General features: G+C 43.1%; 1 protein-coding gene across 5 annotated transcripts in view; it reads left to right on the forward strand.

Annotated features, from left to right (window-relative positions):
- Window positions 1–25,116, forward strand: part of FILIP1 (filamin A interacting protein 1) — a 255,619-nt gene that overhangs the window by 95,276 nt on the left and 135,227 nt on the right. Inside the window, exon 1 of one of the 5 annotated variants that reach the window (XM_075340196.1) lies at window positions 13,486–13,507. The exons of the other annotated variants lie outside the window; for them this stretch is intronic. The gene's annotated coding sequence lies outside the window, so the exon portion shown is untranslated. Of the gene's footprint in view, window positions 1–13,485; window positions 13,508–25,116 lie in introns of those variants that run through there. 5 annotated transcript variants of the gene reach the window in all.

Genomic DNA, 25,116 nt, shown 5'->3' on the forward strand with positions numbered 1-25,116 from the left:
AGTCTTCTTCATTCTTTTTTTGTTTATCTGTTCTCTCCTAAATTAATTTGCTTTGAATCAATTTTTTTTAGTTCTTTCCTATCTTGTTCTCTTAGCCTTCCCAACATAGACAGTTGAATGTGCATGTGGTAGCTTTCTCTAATTTTCTCCTAAATTCTTAAAGACTACATGTTAAATTAAGCAATTTATCCACCTCGAGTTTGTGTTCTTTTCTAAGCAATCATCCATTCCCAATCAGCCATGTGTATAAATACACAAATGAATGATATATATTGGATACCAATGTAGTAAATTATTCTTCTGGATACTGCCTGCCTCCATGTTTTACCATGTGTACCATTGTCCATATTGCTGAAAGATATAAGCTGATTACTGATCATTTGCCCGGTCCTGTTTACGGGTGGTCTCCAGTGGAATGCTGAAATATTATAGAGCAAATATATATATATAATAAAATGTATGTGGACGCCATTAAATGTAAATAAGACAAGCCAGGAACATTTTGTCCATGAATAACTTGGATGTCCATAACCTCGGAAATACTCCTCATAACATCTGTTCTGCATTATAGCGTATACAGTGATGAGATAAAATATGCAATTTATCATTGACCGTTTTATATAAATTGCTTTATTTATGTATCATTATTATTATTAAAGCTATAACTTTCAGCAGCTGCGGATGGGAGATTATCTTCCAGGCTATGTCATCAGCACTAACATCACTCTATTACCGCTTCACTTAAAAACTAAAAGCTTTTACAAGAAATAAAGTGTATTGTTTTCAGTAAATGATCACATTTCACATAAAGGAGTATTCCAGCCTAAACAAGGTACTGTGCGCCCTGTGCACTGGAAAGGTCATAGCTGTTACAACGGTGTGGGTCCCAACAGTGGCACCACTACTGATCTCCAGAATTGGTGTCCCCCATTCTTCTCTGGCTTTGTCTAGGTCACAGGCCTACAGGCAGAAAGAGTTGAATGGATCGTCATGTGCATGTACAACAAAATGCATGAGTGAGACCAATGAAGATAGCCTCTGATGAAGATAGGTCTTCAGTGTCATAGACTTGAATGGAGTAACAAGGCTCACATACAACCTGCTGCATAAAGTAATCGGGGATAAATTGCTTAAGCTGAAATACCCCTTTAAGCTGTAGTACATATAAAAATGGAGTCCTCATAGGTAGAGATGAGTGGACCTGTGGAAGTTTGGTTAGGTGGGTTCAGCCGGACTTTAGATAAAGTTCGGTTTGGACTCGGACTTGAGCTGAACCCCAATGGCAGTCACTGATTGGACAGCTTGGGTCTCAACCCACACGCAGCCAGCCATAGACAGAAGGTGGGTGGGGTTTTTCCATTTTTTTTGGTACACACTACATCTGATCATGCCCTTGTTACCCCCAGTGTGAGCTGTTTAAACAATGGAAGGCCGAGCACGGAGCGTAGCAGAGGAAAGCGATGCTCATGCAAGTGGTTTGCATAGATAAAGCACCCGAACTCTGATTTTATGTAAAATCTATGGTTATTACAGACACCAAACACCGAACTTCGGGTTGGCTAATCTCTACTCATAGGAAAAGAACAAAAACATACCAAATCTTTGCAGTCACAACTGCCATTGCGTGAGGATAGAAGGTCAATGTTACCCTCAGGTCCAACTATAGATGGGTCTTTCCATTATGGGTCTCTTTGTTTTTATAATATATTAATTGAGAAAGTTTTCTTACAAAGAAAAATCCAAATGCACTATATGAATTAGTGTTTATATCATTTATTTTGTTCGAGTAAAGCTTTTTGTTCAGAGACTAGTTGCTTCCAGATATGAAGGAATGGTGAGAGTGTGCCACCATTACATGTCCTCCTTCTGCAAGCATGACAAAATAATCCTTTAAGGCTTAATAGCACTTACCAAAATCAGTGACTATTTACTCACTTAATACATATAATATCCATAATCCATAAGATTTATTCTGTGCAGCACAGGAGACCCATCTACAGACTATCATGACTTGTTGGGACAGTTAGAGAGCCTCATGTTACAGAGCACTAACACTTTCCATGCAAGTCAATACATGAATAGTTAAGATAGTTAAAAGGGTTGTCTCATTAACAAAGTACATTTTAATCAATAGATCTTGGAATAAAAATAACTTCCACAATTGGATGTGTTAAAAAATGTTCTTGTGCTGAGATAAATGTGCCCCTGCTATGTACTGTGTAATGGCTGTGTCTGACAATGCTGGAACATGGTCTGAACATCTCCCAGACAGGAGAGGAAGCAAAAACGTATACAGATATTACAGCATGGGATTGGAGATGCTGCATTCAGTGAGGTAAAACATTTCTTTGTCTGTTTAAAAACATGATTTACCTCACAGAAAGAATCAGCTGTTATCCCATTTTTTTCTAAACACATCCAAGTGTGTAAATATTTTTTTATTCCAAGATCCATTAATTAAAATGTATTTTGTTTGTGGAACAACTTACAATGTTACAATGTTAACTTGTCATATATAATGATAGGCATTGCTCAATTTAAGGGCGCTGGCAGTCAAACTGGATGAGATGCAGCTGGGTGGTGAATAGAGCTGGAGTGACAGGGGTTTCAGATTTACAGCCTCATTTGCATATAATTTTACACGCTCATATCGCAGTTATGGAGGAACAGGCTGGTCATGTGAAGATATTACTGGACTTGTCTTTGAAAGAGCTACATGAGCATATAAAGAGTTCGGGAAGTGAAATCCTGCTGACTGATTACCTTTGAGCTCTTTTGCCTATGAGTGCAGCATATAAACAGACCTATTGTGTTCTAGGAAGTGAATTTTCACATTTATTGTGAATTCCAAGCTGAATTTCCAGATGTTAGGCTAGATGAGATCATATGCCAGGATGCAGGGCTATTGGTATATATGCATGTGCTAAACAATGCAGCCTAGGTGACCATGTAAATATTACTCAAACTTGTGTGATTACATTATCTTTAGATTTATCAGATATAACGCTGGACTTTATTAATGTAAAATATGAGTTTTTTCAACTATGATAAATTTGTTTAGACCCATGTGCAATAATGTCTTCAACTGGTCATAGACAATACATTTAGGTGGGCATACACATTCAATAGCTAATGATGGCTTTTCCTCCAGACACCTGAATGGGAGGAGGGAGTTAAACTGATGCCAGAAACTTCAAGCAGCAGTGTATCTCCCAGAAGAACAAACGATTGAGCATATTGATTTTCAACATGCCCAATCATTTTTATCTAAAGATTGGCAACAGAACATCAAATACACCTTAAAGGGAACCTGTCACCTAGAATATGCGTACTGAGCTATCAGCAGACGCATGTGTGCCCTAATTACACCTCTCAACCCATCCCTGTGCTGAAAAAATTGTATAATATGAAAGTAATAAAAAACGTTTTATTACCTTCATATTTCGTATGTAAATAGCAGGGAATGTGGTCACAGGGGCGGCGCCTTGCCCTATGGACGTCAGCATATTTCCGTGGTATCACGCCCGTGTGGGAGTGATACCATGGAGCGACGTCCCAGTCGCTCATTCTATCCTGTGCGCATTGCAGCAGACTTCTCTTCCAGGTGCTCACGCGCCGGCTTCAGACGCGCATGCGCAGTGCGCGTCTGAAACTGACAAGGAGAACCCGGAAGAGAAGCCTGCCGCAATGCTTGCAGGATAGAATTAGAGACTTGGACGTCGCTCCATGGTATCACTCCCACACGGGCGTGATACCACGGAGATATGCAGACGTCCATAGGGACCACATTCCCTGCTATTTACATACGAAATATGAAGGTAATAAAATGTTTTTTATTACTTTCATATTATACAATTTTATAACACAGGGATGGGTAGAGAGGTGTAATTAGGGCACACATGCGTCTGCTGATAGATCAGAACGCATATTCTAGGTGACAGGTTCCCTTTAAATTGTCAATAATTTATAATCTATTTCCAGCAGGAATAACAGCGGAAGAGCAAAATCCATAGTTTTGAGAAAACCTGCTCCCCATTTTTATGGGAAATGCAAGTAAAGTAGGGATTTCAGCTTTAAGGAAAGAATCATTGTAACATAAAGGATTATCTCTACAGATTTTGTCTGTGTAAAGTAATTGGTTTACCTCATCTGCTTTGTTTTAAGGCATAACAATGTCAGTGAGAATTAGAGCATTTCTCTTGAGGAAGCACATCTTCAGAAATGTTTACCATTAGTATGACGGGGAGAGTTTTTCTCGATGAGGTAGTGCTCTGGAGATGCAATAGATAGTATACACCACGTGATAGTGTTTCATATAGCACATTTCAAAAAGGCAGCACTAACATTTCAGAAGATTGCTGACCAAAACTTGCAAAATCCATTAGGCATTACTTGTGTGTTTGTGTGTGTGTATGCATATATATATCTCAAGATCAACACTACTGGAGGTCTACACACCTCCACACACAGACACCTGAATGAGACTAATGGTCCCCATTTTACCTCTCGTACCGTGCTCTTGGGTGGAGATATGTCATTCCCAACCATCACTCTGAGAACTTGTAAGCCCAGCCCTGACATGCTCTGTTGACTCTATGAGCCTCGATGATACATATCTCCCCTCAAGAACTTTTGCGCGAACCTTCTCACAATAAATTATGGTACAACACTGAAGATATGACTCTTTGATATAATGTAAAGTATTCAATGTACAGCTTGTCTAACTGTGGAAATTTGGTGTGCCCTCTAATTAGCCTAACACACAGTCATTAATGTCAAAATCACTGAAACTAAAGTGAGTACACCCCTAAGTGAAAATGACCAAATTGTGCCCAAGTCCTTATTCTTCTTGTCTTCAGCAAACTGTTTGTGGGGTTTCTTGTGCATCACATTTAGAAGAGTCTTCATTCTGGGAAGACGGCTATGCAGAACAATTTTATGCAGTGTGCGCCATATAGTCTGAGCACTGACAGGCTGATCTCCCACTCTTTTAATCTTTGCAGCAATGCTGGCAGCACTCATGCATCTATTTTGAAAAGACAACCACTGAATATGACGCTGTGCACGTGCACTGACCTTCTTTGGTTGACCATGGCGAAGCCTGTTCTTAGTGGAACCTATCTTATTAAACTGCTATATGGTCTTGGCAACTGTACCGCAGCTCAGTTTTAGGGTGTTGGCAATCTTCTTATAGCTTAGGCTATCTTTATGTAGAGCAACAATTCTTTTTCAGATCCTTAGAGAATTCTATACCATGAGGTGTCATGTTGAGCTTCCAGTGACCGATATGAGAGAGTGTGAGCGATAACACCAAATGTACCACACCTGCTTTCCAGTCACACCTTGTAACACTAGTGAGTCACATGACATTGGGAAGGGAAAATGGCTGATTGGGCACAGTTTTTGCCATTTTTACTCGGAGGTGTACTCATTTTGTTGCCAGCGGTTTTAACATTAATGACTGTGTGTTGAGTTATTTAGATTGCACACCAACTTTACACTGGTGTACAAGCTGTACAATGACTACATTACATTATATTATAGTGTCAAATCTTCAGTGCTGTCCCAGGAAAATATATAATTAATATTTACAAAAATGTGATATACTGTATGTGGGGATGTATGTTTTCATTCTGTCATTTCTCTTAACACATTTGGCTGCTCCTCCAACAGCTAAATTGAAACTGTCATCAGTATATTACACCCCTAACTAATGGCATCTGGGTAAATAACCTTTAGAGTAAACCTGTCACCATGAAAAAAACGCTCTACATGCAGGCACTATGTTATAGAGCAGGAGGAGTTGAGAAGATTGATGCATACTTTAGTGGTGAGTGAGTAAAGATTCAGTATAACCTGTATTTTAATCATGTAAACCTTTCCTCTTTATGGAAATATTGGTCAAGTCGGCGGTTCAGTCAGTGATTGACAACTATCTCTGTATGCACACTTATGCACAAAAAGTTGTTAATCACTCTTAGGACCACCCACTGGACCAAAAGATCCCCCAAAAAGGTTTAAATCAGTGATTCCTAAACTCCAGTCCTCACGGCCCCCAACAGGTCATGGTTTCAGGATTTCCTTAGCTTTACACAGGTGATGCCATGATAATGTTTCCATCACCTGTGCAATGCTAGGGAAATCCCCCTGTTGGGGGCCGTGAGGACTGGAGTTTGGGAAATACTGGTTTACATGATGACAACAGACGATATACAATTTTTTTCTCACAAAACTATATATCAGTCTACTCAGCTCCTCCTGCTCTATAACATGGGGCCTGCAGATTGGACTGCATTTTTATGGTACCAGGTTCCCTCTATTCTTTAATGAACCTATATCTTGCTTGTTGAATAGTATTATGAAATCTTAGAGAAATACGGCTTCTAAGTTGTAGTCGCATGTGCCAGGCATGAACATTGTACTTTTAGGTCTCCTGACGCTCTCCCTTTTCTCTGCCCTCTGCCGGCCTTTGGTCTCTGAAGGACTGGTCACTTATCTCTTAGTGACTTGCCTCCACTACTCAAGATCTTGTGCAGTAAGCTCCTGATCACTCCATGAGAGGTGGACTATTGATCAGCCCATGCGCCACATCCTCTAAGGAGGTGACCCTAGGGCAACGACTACACAAATTCTTGGTCAGTGGAGGCTGGTCACTGAGAGAAGAGTCATCTGTTCATTAGAGACTGTTGGTTGGGCAGGGAAAAAGGAAAGAGGCAGGAGAGCTTGGAAACAGCGACTTGATCGCTCCTTATTTTTCTCCTTAAATCGGCTGGTGTAAATGGGCCTTTAGATAGAGTCGCGTTTGGCTGACTTCTTTCTCGTTTGTGGTTAACTATATTTTTAAAGGTATCCTAATAGCTAACAAAACAATGCATCTATATTATGAAAGCAGGATTGAGTGCGAAAGTTGTATGCCCATTCATCTGGAAAACCTTCTGTTAATGTGCGCCTAGATGAGGATGGAAGAAAAAAGTTCAGAGAGAGTTTATCCTTTATGTTACTGGTAAACTTTACAATACAATTGTCTATAAATATATATATTTAGTTAATATGTAGATCAGCTTTCTCAATGGACCAAGGAGAAGCTTTCTCCAAAATCCAGCTTTTCCATTTTTTTTATTAGCTGATAACGGTTAAAGGGGTTGTTTTATTGAGACTATTCCTTTAGATACAGTATGTTCATATGATGTCTTCACATTGCGTTTTTTGCCACTATTTATCAAAACCTCCACATTTTTACCATGTTTTTGAAAACTAAGGGAAAAATAATATATTTGCAGCAAAAGAAAAAAACGTGACATGAAAGTATGCTTGAACATATTCTTAACTCCTTCACAATCTATGACATACCGGTGTGTCATAGGTCGTGTGTGTCCCTTCAATGATGGCTCACGTGGCTAGCCCGCATGTTTCCACGCACATGTCGGCTAACATGATCCACCCGTGCCTGTTAAGTATTTAAATCCCTCTGTCAATATTTGTGCTGATGCATCTGTACAACAGAAGCGATTGGACTGTATCAGCCTCAAGTCCCCTAGGGGGGCTAGTAAAAACAAGAAAAAAGTTTTTTTTAAAAAACGTTTTTTAAAATATGAAAAAATTAAAAACAAAACATGTAAAAAATAAAAATACATGTATTTTGTATTGCCATGCTAAGAAATACCTGATCTATCAAAATTTCAAATAGATTAATCTGATTGGTGAACGGCATAGCAAGAAAAAAACAAAGCACCACAATTAACCCCTTCACCTCTTGGTGATTTTTCGTTTTTCTTTTTTTGCTCCCTTTATTCCACAATCCCTGGTTTAGTTTTCTGTCAGTTCTGCCACATGAGGGCTTGTTTTATGCAAGAACAGTTTAACTTTTGAAAGAAATCATTAGTTTTACCATATAGTGTACTGGAAAACGAGAAAAAAAATTCCAAGTGCGGTGAAATTGCAAAAAAAGTGCAATTGCACAATTGTTTTTGGAATATTGGAAAATTAACAATTATTTCGTAAAAATTATGTGTCCATGACATTTCCAGGAGGGATTTTCCGGTCGTTGATTCCTATATTATTCCCAATACCCTTACCCGGTATCAATAATACACGGACACTGCTTGCAACTTGGTAAAAATGGCCACAGCAGCCCTTTATTGCCTATTGTTTACACACTAACACAAGGGGGCGCTGTCCAATGGGCGTCCCCAACATTTAACAATAGGTAATACCATAATAATAATAATACAGTACGTAAGACAATACGTAACCCTGGGTAGGCCCGGTCCAGAAACCACCTTCCACCACCAAAACATGATCCCTGGCCGCAACACACACCGGGCCGGAGATGAGGTATGAATCACCTACGGATCAATACCCCAACCTTGCAGGACCCATGCCTGCAAGCTCCTTGTAACCGGAGCCACTATATCCTACAAATGACTCTCCAATCAAATAACATTATCTGTTAAACCGCCTCTGGACCAGACCTACCCCCATCATAAGTCCGGTCCAGAAGCCATACTCCAGCACTAGAACACAATCCCTGGCCGCAACACACCGACCCAGAGATATGAGGCATTAATCACCTACGGATCAATACCCCAACCTTGCAGGACCCCATGCCTGCAAGATCCCTGTAACTAAAGCCACAGTATTCTGCAAGTGACCCTTCAATCACACAAGCCTTCAGAAACACAATCCCTGGCCGCATTACACCGACCCAGAGATACGAGGCATTAATCACCTACTGATCAATACCCCATCCTTGCAGGACCCCATGCCTGCAAGATCCCTGTAACCAAAGCCACTGTATTCCGCAAGTGACTCTTCAATCACACAAACCGTCAGAAACACGATCCCTGGCCGCAACACACCGACCCAGAGATACGAGGCATTAATCACCTACGGATCAATACCCCAACCTTGCAGGACCCCATGCCTGCAAGATCCCTGTAACCAAAGCCACTATATCCTACAAGTGACCCTTCAATCACACAACCGTCAGAAACACGATCCCTGGCCGCAACACACCGACCCAAACATGGGGGCATTAATCACCTACGGATTAAAACCCCCCCAAGAAGCATCAAGTATCAACCATGTCTCAAAACCTTACATTCCTCTTTACCTCCAACTCAATATTATCCCCGGCCGCAACCTCCAGCCAAGATATATGAGGCATCAATCACCTACGGATCAATCCCCCATGTGCATAACAGTAACTGTGACCTCAAAAACCTTAAAGCCCGTTAGCGACTTTAATCCAACAACATCCCTGGCTGCAACCAGCCCAGAGATAAGAGGTATTAATCACCTACGGATCAAAACCCCTATGCCTTGCAGAACCACATGCTTGCACTGCACTTGGATCCAGAACCATGACCCCAACCAGTGACTCCTCCTGCGATTACCATTTCACCAAAATGGATCACTGACCATAACAATGGTCCCATATTTAAATGAGGTAAAAATCACCAAAGGAGTAATACCCTTACCCAAACCAAAAACTCCTGTACTTTCAATTACCTATCACCTGGGACACTGTAGCCACCTGTGACTCCCCAGCAACTATCAACTCCTTAATATATAATCCTTGGCAACAACACTGACCCATATATAAGGCATTGATCACCAACGGAGCAATTCCTCCTCCCTGCAGACAACCTTGTACCTGCAGGTCACCAGTAACCGGAGCCACTGTACCTTCCCCAGTGGCTCTCCATCCAAACACCAGTAACAATTAAAGCTCCCCTGGACCAGACCTACCCCGCTGCTGTGACAAAGGACATAATCCCCATTATTTATGCTGACCATACACATATACATCATACACATCATATACATATACTCCCACATTACCACCCATCTTATTCACCCACTTACAAGAATCCCAAATGACAATATACATCACAATCCACAAAGAAATAATCTATTTTCTTTCATTTTTTTTTGTTTTATTATTTTATACACGACACTTTCTCCAATCCTTTCTTTTCTCATTTTTTTTTTTTTTATGGCTCTTAAAATTGAATAATTATACATGCATATAAACACACCAATAATACCAATACACAATAGAAGGGAGGGTGGGAAGCTGTCATCCAGGAAGTGCAAGAGGAGGTAATTGACTCCCACCTCCTATTATATACACCATGAAGCTCCCTCCTTTCCTACCACCACACTCCACCCCCTAACCAATTACCTTCTTTTCCTCATTCCTAAACGAACCAACACTGTTTAACCCTATCAACTCCCTACCCTCCGGGCTGTCATGTCGCCCCTACACCCTATGGGTTCCATGGCTTTCTTATAATGAATCATGTTGGTACGAGTTCATAGATACCAAACGTGAATACTTTTATCTAAGGGGTTAAAAAAATTCAGAAGTTTGTCCAAAAAATGAATTGTGCTTTGGGCACTGTTTTCCGAGATTCAGAAATACCCAACCTATTAAAATATAAAATCACTTAATATAATCGGTACGCAGCGTGGCGAAAAAAAAATTCCAAACACCAAAAGTATGTTTTTTGGTCGGCGCTAAATATTTTAAAAATGCAGTAAGAGACGATCAAAGCATAGCATCTGCACAAAAATGGTATAATTAAAAATGTCAGCTCAGGATGCCAAAACTAATATTTCACTGAGCCCCAGATCCCGAAAAATGAGAAAATTATGGATCTCTGAAAATGTCAACAAAAACGCCATTTTTTTTCCAAAATTCTTAATGTTTTTTCACCACTCAAATAAAGAAAAAAACCCTATATATATATATATATATATATATATATATATATATATATTTGGTAATTACAAACTCGTACTGACCTTGGAAATCATAGTCCCAGTTCAGTTTTACCACATAGTAAACACTGTAAATAAAAAAAACCCAAGAAACAATTGTGGAATTAAACTTTTTTTGAAATTTCACTGCACTTTTTTTCCCGTACAATATGGGGCAGAATGAATGGTGTTATTCAGAAGTACAACTCATCCTGGGGAAAAAAAAGCCCTCATATAGCATTTCTATAGAAAAATGAAGAAGTTATGGCTCTTAGGCCCCTTTCACACGTCAGTGATTCTGGGACGTTTGTGCTTTTTTTTAAACGTACCAGAATCACTGACATACGCAGACCCATTATAATGAATGGGTCTGCTCACACATCAGTGATTTTTCACTGCACGTGTCTCCGTGCGGCGTACCCGAGTGTCCGTGATTGCCGCACGGAGACATGTCCATTTTTTTCTGGCATCACTGATGTCCCACAGACCACGCAGTGGTGTGATCGTGAGACACGTGCCAGAAAAAAACGTGCTTTTAAAATAAAAATCATTTTTACTCACCCGGCTCCAACGACGCTCTCTGCAGCCCGTTCTGCCGGCTGCTTCTGAGCCGGCTCATTACTGTCGCGCATATTCATTATGCGCGACACAGCCGACCCGGAAGCAGCTGCTGCGGGGGTCAGCGCCGGCCGGATGCTGCACCGCGGGAGCGATCAGCACCATGGAGAGCGGGAGCGCGCACAGGTGAGTTAATCTCTAAGTGCAATCACGGGCCACGGAGAACGGAGCCCGGATTGCACTTAGACAACCCACGTGTGCCGTGATTCACGGCACACGGAGGGACATGTGCGTGTTTTACACGCCAGTGAAAAACGTCAGTGTTTTTCACTGACGTGTGAAACGGGCCTTAGAAGAAGGAGAAGAAAAGCTGAAAACGAAAAACATGAAATCGCTAGGTGCTGAAGGGGTTAAATCTGGAGTTCAGTTTAAATCTAATATTTTCTCTGTATTTCAGTGGCAGTGAGTGGCTACAAAAAGTCATGTAAGTGTACCGCCCTGCGCTCAGCTGCAGCCGAGCCGCTCGGATCTGGGCTCGTATGGTGGGTGGCTCGAGCGCCTCTTGACCTGGGGGTCACGTCACTCTGAAGGGAAGCTGGCGCTACGTGAGGGGATTTCGGTGGGGAGGTTCATGGCCGAGGCCGTGGTGTTTAGAGATTTAAGTTCGAGACGCCACCCACAGGTTGTGGTGAGTGTGGACACAACCGCTGCTGTTAACTAGGCTCCCGGGGACGGTGTTGTGAAGCCTGGTGTTAACCCCCTCCGTGGGCAGGGGGTGATGGTCCCGGGGCCCAGTGGTTGTGAGGTGCGGGCTTGTTAGTGCGGTGTGGTGTGGTGCGCAGCTCGAGGGCACTGTTGTACTCACTATGACAGATACACCGGAGTCTCTGGTAAACCAAAAAGGAAGGTGGTCAGTGCCCGCAGCCGGCTGCGTCTGGTCCCCCACCAGGTTGGTGGCCCCGCCTTTCTCCTGCACCTCTTTTTGTAGAACTTGACTGCCTATGCTTCAGCAACGGTAGTCCGCTCCCCGGCTTTATGTGTGTCGGGGAACCCGTTTGCCCGCAGGCGCTGGCCCGTGGGATCTCTCTGCCTGTGCGGTGGCTTTCTATCCCCCTCGGTGGGCTGTTACAGATCAGCAGAGATGGGCAAGGAATACCATGGGCTCGCCGCCGGAGCCCACGGTTACCGGAGGGAGGCAACCAAGGACGTACCAAAACGTCCATAGTCGTAAAGGGCTTAAATGTGATTGGCTAAATCTAAACAAAAATGCATCCACAATTATAAGTGGGTTATAAGATTTATGCAATAACATTATTTTAGTTTTGTTATTTATTTATTTTTAAAAATTGTTAAAAGCTCTTCTACATGGCTAAAGCTAAAAATTGAGATTGTGTCAGAATGGCTGGTGCCAGTAATCTAAGTGATACATCATTGGATTTAGAATCTCCTTGCCTACATTATGCTGATCTCAGATGAGGTAGCAAAAACCTGCTGACAGATTCCCTTTAATGTATAATCTGTGCTATATACAGGTGCATCTCTGCATCTCAATAAATTAGAATAAGCCATAATCATCAACATTACCAGAAATAAACATTTGAAATAGATCCCTCTGTTTGTAATTACTCTATATAATATATGTTTCCCTTTTTGTATTGAATTACTGAAATAAATTAACTTTTTGATTATATTCTGATTTATTGAGATGCCCTTGTATGTACTATAATATATAATTATAGTTAGTATTTGGCACAAATTATAAAATGATTTGGCCTACTTACTCTGGACTCTCTATAGCCACATCCTTGGGACCAGTTGTGTTTGATTTTTTGTAATATTCAAATGTTTTATTGCTTTGTGCTCTGTAAACTGTAAATGAAATTGTACTTAAAAAAGGAAGATCTCTGTAAGTTTTTATCTGCGTAATGAATGCTTGTAAATTTCTAGGGGTCAAAATAAGTGCAGAACGGCTATTTCTAAATATAAAAAGACTTTCCCATCCATCACATTACATCTGTTGTCTGTTGTGTACTGAGAATTTAATATTAGCCCATACTGAAGGCATTTCCTTTTCCCAGATCACTGAGGTGTAATCGAACCTGCAGAAAATGTGATTGGGGTTATATGACTGCCAGGATAATCTGCTGCAGCTGACATGCAGATCAGAGCCCTGACCATATTATAGGTATGACAGCTAATAAAGTACATTCAACTTATCTGTGCACGCTCGGATCAAGAATTCAAAGTATCTGCCATGTTCATACACTGCGTACACAGTTCCATCTGTTAAGAGTCTCAACCACATTTGTCAAGACGCTGAGATGCTGGAAATGACCCTCCCATTGCCATTTGTTATAGGATTAACCATATTCACTATAACGCTAAATTCGGCCATACACATTGATTTTTTGTTGTTTTTAACTTTTATCATAGCTAACAAATTTGACCTTTTTTTGTTAGATTTCATCTGATCATTTGCCTTTGCTTTGTTTTTATTACTATGTGCTTAATCTACCAGTTTATTGTGTGATAAATCTGATGGGACCGTTTATAGAAACGATCCCACGCACAATTAATTGGTTTCTTTCTGATCAACCATTATAATATATTTATTGCCAGCTTATGTGTTTTTGATGCATAAAGATAGTGTTACTTTTGGAGGTGGTCAAATCGATTCAATGTGAATTGAAGTTGAGTCAAATCTTGTGAAATTCACATGTCCTAGGAAATTCTAACAATTTGTGATTCAGTTTGGCTAAATTAAAAAAAAAATGCCCTACACATTGCAAAAGATTACATTAGCCACAGAAGGCTGATATGACCTAAGGCACAACCATGTGGGTTTCCCCATTATGCTTTGCAGCTATCACATCACATGGTATAGAGAAGCCAAACAGAAGGAATTTAGCCTGTATAAAAGCCTAGACATGGAATGCAGCATCCTTTTTAGCATGATTTTAGGATAGTGAGAGTTTGTCAGAGCTCACTGCATATCATATAGAGATAGGATAAGAATGCACTAACACATTTGACATATTCTCCAGCCAATAATGTGTTCTACTACTGCAGTACTGAACATGATCAGTGTAGTAGTCTGTGAATAATAAAGAGATTCAATTGATAGTGAGAGAGAGATTGCAGACATATCATAAGCAATGCAAGACTCAATGTGATTGATCAATGACATGGTGTATCTGGCATCTGTACACTGTATTTGAGTTACAAGTACACATTTTTAATGCACTAGAAAGCAGTAGTGAGCTTGCACAATATTTTGTATAGAAAGACAAATCTGAACTCAAGTGTCCAATGATCTGTTTGTTACAAGCGGCTATACTGAGTTTCTCTATGTGCTGTGCAGCCGTTTTTGTGAATTGAGAAATATTTGGTTTCTAAGAATACAAAACAAAATTCCCAAAAATCCAAATATGTAACTTTCTACATCACAAAGTTTGTGTCACAATATTTTTTTAAATATTTGTTTTACTATTCAAATTTGACATCACACCACACCAATACAATGCTTTTTTGGAAGTGGTGGCTTTCTACTTATGTAACTGCCCAGCATTACCGTACTTATTTTGTTGTTTTTGGGAAGGGGGTTACATTTTGTTGAGAAGGAATTTAAAACAATGTTTCCAAATAGTTTCTGCACAGAGCAAGATGTCTAGTTCCTCTTTTTAGTAGTGTGCCTCCCCCGTGTCAGCAGCCTGCCGCCGCTGCTCGGATCCGGATCCACGGTGGCTCGAGGGGTCTCCGGAAATAAAGGGGGGTTATTTACAGGGAATTGTATGGACAGTTCGTGACGCCACCCGTGGTACGTGGTAAGATGGAGTACCACCGCTGCAATGGGGAGTACCCGGTGGCGATAGTGGGGGCAGCCAGATGTTTAACCCCTCCATGGGTAGGGGGAATGCCCCGGGACTCGGTGATGGTGACGAAAAGGTGCCGTTGGGACAGTCGGGGGGTCGTTTGTGTACTCACTCAGTCCAATAACACTGACACCGACAACTGTGGTAAACCAAAGTTCTGGACACCGCTGCCACTTGGAGGGAGCACGCCTGGATCCTGTGCCCGTTGGTGTTGCCTGTTAGCCTGTGACCTTTTCCTTGGCACCTTGTCCTCTAGTTGGTCCCTATAGTATGAAACTAGTCGGGTCCCGCTCACTAGTGTGGCTAACTGGGTGAGCTTGCTCTCAGGGTTCATGCTTGGGATTTTCTGGACCGTGTGAGTGGAAAGTCCTATCCCCCTCGTTGCGCTAGTACCCTGATTTTGGAGCGGGTGGAGAACAGATCTTGAAGTCTCCGTCCTCATCGGGTAAATTGTCAAGACGCCTGAAGTTTCTTCCTGACCTAGGGTCCACGTACCCCGTCGTGCCCTGGCCCCTGCCCGGTGATGGCACGAGGCCACCAGCTGTCCTCCTCGACAGTCCGTGCCCCTTGTCATGATCCCCTGCGACTGGGGTCCAGCTCCTACTAGGTCCAGACCAACGTCTGCCACCTAGTAGTCTCAAGGAGCCCAGCTCCCATTCTCTCCTCCAACACTTCACCGCTCCGTGACCCCTCCTCTCGAGAGTCACTTCACAACTCACTCGTGATCTCTCCTCTTGAGAGTCACTCCTCAACTGACTGTCTCCTGACACTCCTGACCTCCCCTTACCAAGCCCCCAAGTGGGCGACCCTATTCCACTCCAGCCGTCCACTGGTGCATCTGGTGGGTGTGGTGCAGAGTGTTCCTAAGATTTTTAATTAGCTGTTCTTGGCAACACCAATGGTCAGGGGTCCGTAACCAAGGAGGAGGTGGATACCGTGCAGAAGGGCAGATTGCACAATACCCTGTGACGACCTAATAGGCCAGGGCGTCACAGAAGCAGCAATCCTAAAAGTCAATATCAATTTTTTAAAGGGCCTTGTCACATAAAATAAGAATTAGGATAAGAAAGCTAACCAATGCTCAATTTGCAGACACATGTGTATCAAGGTGTTTTCCCCCTCTAATCAGTGTAAAGTAAAAGTATTGGTTTGCCTGTATGTTATTCCTCTGACAGAGAGTCTAAAGAGTAAAGTTTCTTTTTGTGAAGAGTGTCAAGTCAGCGTAAGGAGACATGTCAGCCATGGAATGCTTCTCTGTAAATTTAAATATGCCAATAGGCTCATTAGAGACGAAGATGACTGGAAACACTAGTGTCACCCATTGGATGTATCAATCTTAAAAGTCAAATTTAACTGTGCATGTCTGTTTTTCCATACCTATTTAATTATTACAATTCAAGTATCACATACCACCACAATACTACAAACTGCTGCCACATATTCTTTATCTATACATCTATACTGACAAGCAAAAGGGTAAAAATATTTTGAACTTTTTACTTTCAGGATCCATCTCTCACTAGCAGTGAACGTAAGACTGTCATCATTTTATAGACAATCATCTTGGCTATCTCATATATAAATTTGACTTGCAACTATTTAGCGTATGATTAGTTATACAGATTCTCGTCATGTTACTGCATTGTTACTGTTTTGCTCCTATAAATGTAAATTTAATTTTTTATTATTTTGTTAATTTTTTGCAAATCCACTTTTGGCTTTCAACACTGCCTGAATCTTTCTGGACATATTCTTGATCAGATTCAAACATGTCTAGACTGAAATCTGATCCCAGGCCTCTTTTACACATTCCCAATATTGGTTCATATAGGTTGACTCACTTGGGTATGTATACAACTTTTTTTTTCAACTCTACCCACAAGTGTTTAATTGGGTTAAAGTCTTGGGACTGTGAGGGCCAATCGAGCACTTCTACTTCATGGTCATTGAACCATTTCTTCATCAATCTTGACTTATGCTTCAGGTTATTGTTCTGCTGGAATACTATGTTGTCCTTTTCATACCCATAGTACCCAAGTGTACAAAGTAACTCATTTTGTAGGATGTTCACATATAGCTTGGCATTGAAACCACCATCGATCATGGTCAAGTATCAAATGCTTTTGGCTGTGAATCAACCCCATATCATCAGGTTTCCTTCACTGAAATTGACAGTTGCTTCAATTTCTCAGTTCATTAGTCCCTTTTCCCCTTGTTTCTTCAAGACCCATTTGCACCCATCTGGGCCTAGTCTATTGACTTTTGTCTCATTGCTCCAAATTATCCGTTTCCAATCTTCTACTATCCACTTTTCTTAATTTTTGTAACCTTGAGCCGACACTTCCTATGACCATATTGAGGTCATAGCTCAGCTATGGCTTCTTCACCTTTTTTCAGGCCACCATTCTAGACTTGTGTAATGCACGTCACATGGTGCTTGTATAGATGGACATCTATGATCTCGCTATTACAACGCATTTAAGCCATCTCCACTGTCATGTTTGTTGCCCCAGAACTGATAGACCTTGTAATGAGCCGACTTGTTGACTTCAATAGTTTGCCTGGATGATGTCCACCTCTTGGATCTTGAGTGGATGGAAGGACTGCATTTTATGTTTCAAATGTCATGGCAATAATATGAGGCAATTTGGCATTTTTCTTGGCCGAGAGACCATTATCAATGAACTGAATGATGCTGTTTCTCTTTTCTTGTGAATCATCTTCATGGTTGCTCCTCGATTTGAAACAGTGACTTTTTGCTTGGGAATCAACCTAGTAATACGCTGAGCTGTTAGGGAATGTGAGAACAAGTTATAATTTGTAGCATACAGGAATAAAAAGAATTTCCACCACCAGGAACAAAATGGTAACAATTATTTTTTATTCCATTGCGCTTTACATGTGAAAAGGGGTATACATAGTAGGGACAAGTACAATAATCATAAACAAAACAAGGCACAGACTGGAACAGGAGGAGAGAGGACCCTGCCCGCGAGGGCTCACAGCCTACAAGGGATGGGTGAGGATACAGTAGGTGAGGTTAGAGACGGTCGTGCGGTTCTATCGTGGAATGAGGGTTACAGCAGGTTGTAGGTTTGTTGAAAAAAGCGTGTCTTCAGGTTCCTTGTGAAGCTTGTCAAGGTAGGCAAGAGTCTATTATGTTGTTGCAGAGCATTCCAGAGTATGGTGGACGCATGGGAGAAATTTTGAATGCAGTGGTGGGAAGAGGAGATGAGAGGGGAGTAGAGAAGGAGATCTTGTGAGGATCGAAGGTTACGTGCGGGTAAGTACCAGGAGACTAGATCACAGATGTAAGGAGCAGACAAGTTGTGGATGGCTTTGTAGGTCATGGTTAGGGTTTTGAGCTGGAGTCGTTGAGCAATGGGAAGCCAGTGAACGGATTGGCAGAGAGGAGAGGTCGAGAAATAGCGGGGTGACAGGTGGATTATTCAGAATATTGTAGAATATATTTTAGGTGTGCGAGACTTTTGGAAAGGAGGCCACAGAGCAGGAGGTTGCAATAGTCCAGGCAGGAGATAATAAGGGCATGCACTAGGGTTTCTGCAGCTTCTTGGGAAAGGAATGTACGAATCCGGGAAATATTTTTGAGTTGGGGGTGGCAGGAGGTGAAGAGGGCTTGGATGTGTGACTTGAAAGAAAGAGCAGAGTCTAGAGTTATTCTGAGGCAGCGAGCACGTTGGACTGGGGAGAGTGAGCAGCCATTGACTTTTATGGATAGGTCATTTGGGGGGTAGAGTGATGAGGAGGAAAGATAATGAATTCTGTTTTGTCCATGTTCAGTTTCAGAAATCGAGCAGAGAAAAAGGATGAAATAGCATACAGATATTGTGGGAATTTGGTTAGTAGAGAGGTGATGTCAGGTCCAGAGAGATATATCTGCATATCATCAGCGTAGAGGTGATACTGTAAGCCGTGGGACTCTTCGACCTGTCCCAGGCCAAAGGTGTAGATGGAGAACAGCAGTGGTCCAAGAACTGAACCTTGGGGGACACCGACAAATAGGGGGCGAGATTAGGAAGTGGTGTGAGGGTGGGAGACGCTGAAAGTTCGGTCTGTTAGGTATGATTAGAACCAAGATAACGCCAAGTCTGTGATGCCCAGAGATGAGAGAATCTGTAGTAGGAGGGAGTGGTCTACTGTGTTGAAGGCAGAAGACAGGTCCAGGAGAAGGAGGACAGAGTAGTGTCACTTGGCTTTGGTGGTTAGTAGGTCATTGGTGACTTTAGTTAGGGCAGTTTCAATGGAATGATGCGATCGGATGTCATGTAACAATACAGTTATATGACAAGAATCTGCATAACTAATCAAATGATAAATAGTTGCAAGTCAGATTTATGTATGAGATAGCCAATATGATTGTCCAAAACATTGATGGCAGCATTACATTAAATGCTGTAGTAGATGGTGAGATATGGACTCTGATAGTCAAAAGTTCAAAATATTGTTACCTTTTAGTTCCTCAGTGTATATACCTACTTAGCATTTGTTATTTTGTCATTGTGGCAAAGGTTAAATAAGTAGGCTTGAAATATTGTCAAGGGTTAATTATTAGTTTTTTTCTTACTATAGCTACTGTTATGGCTAGGTTAGGACTAGGGTTAAAGATAAAATATTGCAAGTTCCAGATGTAATAAATGTTGATTTTTAGTAGTTCGGTAGTGATCAATAGAAAAGACAGCATCCAATGGACGTTTCGGCACTTTTTGGCCTTTGTTAATAAACTGTGTTAATAATGTAAAAAAAAAACAAAAAAAAACATTGTTCACAATGTATCACTTAAAAAAATCATAGTTATACATTATTTTGCTAAAGAGAATTTTAGAATTGTATCTTTTTATCAAATTAGAGTGCCAAAGTATATTATATATAATTATTGACTGTTTTTTTTACTTTTGAGCACCAGTAACGGTTGAGCCAGGCTTCTCTCTATAGGATAACGATAAGGCAGGGGCTAGGTTTAAGGTTAGGTTTTGGATTAGTCCTAGGATTATAGTTATAGGGGTATTCCCATGTCCATGATCCTATCACAATATGTAGTAGGTGTAAAAAGAATACTATTAGTAAATACCTCTAATTATAAATGTAGTTTTAGTTCTCCTGATATAGCCATGTCTCTTACCTCATGTGCAGGGCATTGCAGTTTAGGAATCCATGCATATGACCACGAGCAACTAACTGTCACTATATGAGTGGACATCTGCTTATGTGAAGCCCCGCTAGTATGTGTCGGTGCAGTACCTTCAGGGACTCCACGTGGATGGAACAGTCTGGTCACAGGTAGGGAACCTTCTTTTAGGATTGTCGTGACGCCACTCTCAGTATTGCGGTCAGCGGGGACCGCCACTGCAGATTAAGGGATGCCTGGGGCTGATGGTGGGTGCAGTCAGTATATTAGCCCCCTGAGAGTGAGGCAAGCCCCAGGCCCCGGTGTATGTGTGTGGGACCACAGGTCGCAGAATGACTCAAACACAGTCCAAGAAGTCTTTCAACGTGTTTACTCACTGTTTGGAGGTCACGGTGAGATGCCCGGGCGACACTGTGATAACCAGGTTGAACCAGGAATTCCAGGAGGCCGTTCTGAGGGTAGCTGTCCACTCGCCTTCCTTGCACTCTTTCTGTTTTAGGAGGATCCTTTGCTTGAAGCGTGGTAGGACCCCTCCAGGGAAGCTGTTACCACCCTGCTCCCCTCTCTCTGGCTCGTCTGCCGGCAGCGTGGCCTTGGTGGGATGGCTTCTGGCCCTGTCCCCTTATGGGCCTGGTGATTGCTGCTTGGCTCAAGCTCTGTGTAGTCGTGGTGAGGGCATGAAGTACCCCCCCCCCACCTGTAGGTTAAGCAGCTCTGGATGATCTGCTGCCTGTACTGGGGACCTAGTTCCCCTTGTGTGCTCGGATACCGGGATCTCCGTACTCAGCCACCCTTCTCTCTGGATGATTTTCAGGCCGACCCACGGTACTCCTTTCTCCCCCGCTTTCAGCTACTGCACTCCTCAGGACCTGTCTGACACGAGAGCTCCTCTGCTCCCTTCCACACACTTCAACTTCTTCCTCTCGACTCCCCTCTTCCTCTCTCTCTCTGCCCTGCTTCCTAGCAACCAGCCCCTGAACACACCCCTAGCTGGGAATTGAAAGTTAACCCCTTCTGGCTACCCAAGGGTCCCCTCTGGTGATGTGGGAGGCCTGATCACTATATGTTTGTGTGTGCACCTCATCCTGGCCTTTGGAGATTACCTGGAAGCATTGTTCCCGCATGGGTGCAATACTCTGTGGTGCCTGACCAGGTCAGGGGCGCCACATTCCCCCTTAGTTATCATCAGCACGTCCTCGGGCTGCAAAGACAAGAGAAAAGGTAAATACAAACTTTTCCCACACAGGGGCAATTATTTACATTTAAACATACCAGGTACCATTCCACCACCAACCACCCACATGTCCGAACCCCACCCAAAAACCTTCAGGAGGTAGGTCGCCGGTCCTCTTGGTGACCAGGTCTGGGCCATCACATTCCCCAGACCTTTCCTCCAATCTTCCTCTCCTGAGGAGAGTGGTGTAAGGTAGGCCCCATAAACAGGCGTACCCGCTTCCGAGTGTTGGAGGGCAGGCCCCATAAACAGGCGTGCCCCCTTGTTGGTGCAGAGCCATGCCCCTCAACAGGCAGACTCTGGGGTTGATACCAAGGAGGTAACTTTTTACAATGCAAAGTTTGTGGTTAAAGCCAGTTCATAACTGATGGTCCATTTTTAAAGTGCACGTGAACTAGTGCAAAGAAAACATTTTAAAGAGGTCTCACAATAGTCCTTGTGGGCACATTTCACTTAAACGTTACTTAACTATAACAGGTTAAACATTACATTTCATACCGTCACTTTGAACTAAACTGTACTTTCTCTATAGCGTAATGGGAGCTGACCAAAGTTGCTGCGGGTTGATCTACGCAGTACTATGCTGTCATCTGTCTGAGGTTGTGTCCTCCCACCCGATGTATGTGTCTCAATGTGAATAATGGGTGTACTGGGTATTGATACCAATGCATGGTCTTCTGCTTCAGCTACATTTGGCTCTTCCAGGTTCTGAACAGGTTCTTCTGGGTCTCTTACTTCTCCAGATTGAGGGAATGTAATAACCGGAATAACTACTGCTCCATTGTATTGAGGCCAACTTGCTGGAAAATCTCCAAGTACAGTATGGATCATCTTTTCTTTTGGTTCTTGAACTGGCAAAGGGTTGGGACTTTCTTCAGGGATTCTTAGTTGTTCAGGACATTTCTTTAAGCGATCTCTAGAAACGACAGCTGTTGTTTTTCCTCCATCTTTGCTGATAAGGCATGTCTTTTCATTGCTAAGCGTCGATGGTAACACAGTATAGGGTTCTTCTTCCCAGTGATTGTCAAGTTTATGACGTCTTCTCTTTCTTTTGAGAACTATATCTCCTGGCATCAAAGGAACAGCAGGTGCTTTTCGATTGTAGGCCTTTTCTTGTTTCTCACGCTGCTGAGTCAGGCTTCGCTCCACACACTCTTGTACTTTCTTGTATTGGGCTTGGCGGTTGGAATCCCAATCAGCACCTTGTTGATGGTCTTCAGGGGTCTCAACTCCCATTTCCAGATCTACTGGCAATCTCCCTGGTCTGGCCCTCATCAGGTATGCCGGTGTGCAGTTCGTGGAACTCACAGGGATGTTGTTATACATGTCCACTAGATCGGGCAGTTTTTCTGGCCACTGACTTCGTTCTTCTAGTGGGAGAGTCTTCAGAAGGTCGAGAATGATGTGGTTCATTTTCTCACACATGCCATTGGTCTGAGGATGGTAAGGCGTAGTACGGATCTTCTGGCAGCCGTATAGGTTACAAAACTCCTTAAACACTTCAGCTTCAAAGGCTGGTCCTTGGTCAGTGAGCACTTGATCTGGATAGCCATGTGGTCGACAGAAGTGTGTCTGGAAAGCTTTGGCTGCAGTTTGACCTGTCAAGTCCTTGACTGGTACTACCACCAGGAATCTGGAGTAGTGGTCAACCATAGTGAGAGCGTAGTTGTAGCCTTGTCTGCTGGGTGCCAACTTTACATGGTCCAGGGCCACGATCTCCAGGGGCCGTTTAGTTTGGATTGGCTGGAGTGGTGCTCTCTGGCTGTGCTGGTCTTTTCTTCTAAGATTGCAGGGCCCGCAGTTTCGACACCACTTCTCTAGGGCAGATCTCATGCCCACCCAGTAGAATCTTACTTTAAGTAGGGCCTCCAGTTTCTTCCAACCAAAGTGGCCTGCACCATTGTGATAGGCTTCTAGCACCATCCTCGTATCCTTCTGTGGTACAATCACTTGCCACACCTTCTCATGCGTCCTCGGGTCAATGATGCTCCTGTAAAGTTTGTCTTGATAGATGAATAATCGACCCCTCTCCTTCCATAGGTACTGTGCCTCAGGTGGGGCTCCTTTGTCAAGGCTGGCGCCCGGCTGGCTGATCAGTTTCTTTACCAAGCCTACCGCTGGATCATTTTCCTGGGTCTCCTTCCAGTTGTAGTGAGGTAGTGGGTTCAGGGTCACCTCTTGGCGGTTGGCACGCGACTGCCGACACTGTTTTGCTCCATGGCGATGGAACGCTGGCAGCTCAATCTCTTCAAGATCATCTACATCTTCACCCTCGTCTGCTAGGTGAGGCATCCTGGACAGAGCATCTGCGTTGCCGTTCTTGCGGCCAGCTCGATACTTGACAGTAAAGTCATAATTCGCCAGTCGGGCTACCCAACGCTGCTCCATGGCACCCAATTTAGCAGTATCCAAGTGGGTCAGGGGGTTGTTGTCCGTGAAGACAGTGAATTTGGTGGCTGCCAGGTAGTGCTTGAACCGCTCTGTGATAGCCCATACCATGGCCAGGAACTCTAGCTTGAATGAGCTATAATTCTCCGGGTTTCTTTCAGTAGGCCTGAGCTTCCTGCTGGCGTAAGCAATCACACGCTCTTTGCCTCCCTGCACCTGTGAAAGCACTGCTCCCAGTCCCACATTACTGGCATCTGTGTACAGTACGAATGGCAGACCGTAGTCAGGGTAGGCTAGGATCTCTTCACCCGTCAAGGCCCCTTTCATTTGTCTGAAGGAGTGTTCTTCTGCTTCTCCCCAGTGAAATGGCGGGCCGGAGATCTTTCCTCTCTTCTTTGGGTGGCCTACCAGGAGCTCTTGCAAAGGCGCTGCCATTTTCGTGTAGCCCTTGATGAACCTTCTGTAGTAGCCTACCAAGCCAAGGAACTGACGTACCTCCCGGACGGTAGTAGGTGTGGGCCATTCCTGGATGACTGTGACCTTCTCTGGGTCCGGTGCTACTCCTTCTGCACTGACTACGTGACCTAGGTACTGGACCTTTGGCTTCAGTAAATGGCACTTGGATGGTTTCAGCTTCATTCCATATCGAGATAGCGCTTCAAAGACTTCAGCCAGGTGTTTCAGGTGGTCCTCGTAGGTCTTGGAGTACACGATGACATCATCCAGGTAGAGCAGGACGGTTTCAAAGTTGAGGTGCCCTAGGCAGCATTCCATAAGCCTCTGGAAGGTCCCGGGGGCATTGCAGAGTCCAAATGGCATGCTGTTGAACTCACAGAGGCCCATTGGGGTGGTGAAGGCCGTCTTCTCCCGATCTTCTTCTGCTACAGATACTTGCCAGTAGCCACTAGTAAGATCTAGGGTAGAAAAGTAGTTAGAGGCTTTCAAGGCAGCGAGGGATTCCTCTATCCTTGGCAAAGGGTAGGCATCCTTGTGTGTTATCTGATTTATCCGTCTGTAATCCACACACATCCTCATCGTGCCATCCTTCTTTCTTACCAGGACCAGGGGAGCCGCCCAGGGGCTACAACTGTCCCTTATGACGCCTGCCTCCTTCATGTCCTTCAGCATGTCCTTTGTGCGCTGGTAATGGGCTG

The sequence above is a fragment of the Anomaloglossus baeobatrachus genome, chromosome 3 (genome assembly GCF_048569485.1).
Source record: "Anomaloglossus baeobatrachus isolate aAnoBae1 chromosome 3, aAnoBae1.hap1, whole genome shotgun sequence".
In the NCBI taxonomy this organism is placed as follows: Eukaryota; Metazoa; Chordata; class Amphibia; order Anura; family Aromobatidae; genus Anomaloglossus; species Anomaloglossus baeobatrachus.